This window comes from Bos grunniens, chromosome X (assembly GCF_055505025.1).
Source record: "Bos grunniens cultivar Pamir isolate PY7600 chromosome X, Bosgru_T2T1.0, whole genome shotgun sequence".
In the NCBI taxonomy this organism is placed as follows: domain Eukaryota; kingdom Metazoa; phylum Chordata; class Mammalia; order Artiodactyla; family Bovidae; genus Bos; species Bos grunniens.
In genome coordinates this window covers 119,510,446-119,511,659 of record NC_141194.1, presented here as the reverse complement: position 1 = coordinate 119,511,659, position 1,214 = coordinate 119,510,446, and the positions used below count along the sequence as shown (strand labels likewise).

The 1,214-nt window shown below is 46.2% G+C and overlaps 1 long non-coding RNA gene across 1 annotated transcript; it reads right to left on the bottom strand.

The window, feature by feature from the left end:
* Positions 1 to 255: 255 nt before the first annotated feature.
* On the bottom strand, positions 256 to 992 carry LOC147341244 (uncharacterized). Its single transcript, XR_015158796.1, has 2 exons — positions 850 to 992; positions 256 to 670 (listed from the first exon to the last, which is right to left on the bottom strand). It is a non-coding gene; the product is annotated as an uncharacterized LOC147341244 (long non-coding RNA).
* Between the last annotated feature and the right edge of the window lie 222 nt (positions 993 to 1,214).

Genomic DNA, 1,214 nt, shown 5'->3' with positions numbered 1-1,214 from the left:
ATATCATTCCGCACCCCAAACAAAGGCAGTAACACCATACCACTCCTCCTTGCCCTTGAAATCAAGTGTTAAGTAGGGTTATCCATCTTCAGTGCAGACTCCTGACCCAATCCAGACCTCTACTCTCTGGCTAACTGGGGACCCAAGGGCCTATTCCCCAACCTCTTGGGACCCCATATCCCTCCCATCTCCAGTGCCCACCTCTTCTCTTCGTTCCCTCCCTTCCATCAGAAAATTCACACACACACACAAATATCATCTTTTTACCATTTGATGTTTATTGTAATTGCAGCCATCACTTGATGATGTTAGTGTGAGAGTCTTTTCTTGGTTGGCCATTTCTAACAAAGCAGACCTCTGGAGACACAGTTCTAAACTGTCTGACCTTTTCGATTCAGTTACTGGCTGCCCAGGTTGTACTTCTCCAGGGTCTCTTATTCTGGGGCGGCTGAGCTTATCTTCTCTTTGGATTCTGCCTCCTTCTTTGATTCCGCCTCATACGTTGGGACCTTTTACGGCTTTGATTCAGTTTCTTACGTGCACAGGAACGGAAAAAACAGTTTGGTGTTCTTGTTTTCTTCACCTTTTTCGATTGAGTGGCATATGATCGGATTTTCTTTCTCAAGGTTCCTTGTAGAGGTCTTCTGACCCTCATGGTCATATTTCGTGCCTGGAAAGACAAGACAAGGGTATTAGTTTTTAGGAAAGAAAAAAGCGGCATTGGAAGGGAGATTTCATGAAAAAGGGATGTGGGCTAATGAGGGCTTTTGTGCCAGCCAAGGGCTGTGTAGAGGTTTTGGGCAGCAAAGTCAATGGAGAACATGGGGAGCTTAGTTGGAATCATCTTACTTTCACACTGCCTCTGTACCTCCGTTGACAAAGGGTCTTCTTTTTTCCGTTCATCCTGGAAGCAAACCGCATTGTAACTCTTCTTGACTGCCGTGGCTTCCTGATTACCTTAGTCATGATGATGCCAAGAAGTGGCCTAACCTAGAATCTCTGCCTCTGATATCGCTATTTATACCCTTTCAGGACAATGAGGAGCCACACCCTTCAATCTGATTGGTCAGTTAGGCACCACCCCAGCCAATAGCATCTTGGGGGGCTTAGACATCACAATGTACCACTGTGCCCATCAACATGGGCTAGTGGATGCTGAGGGAGGCCATTATATAACTTTTCCACTGCTGACACCTCTGTGTGTCTGATTCTGG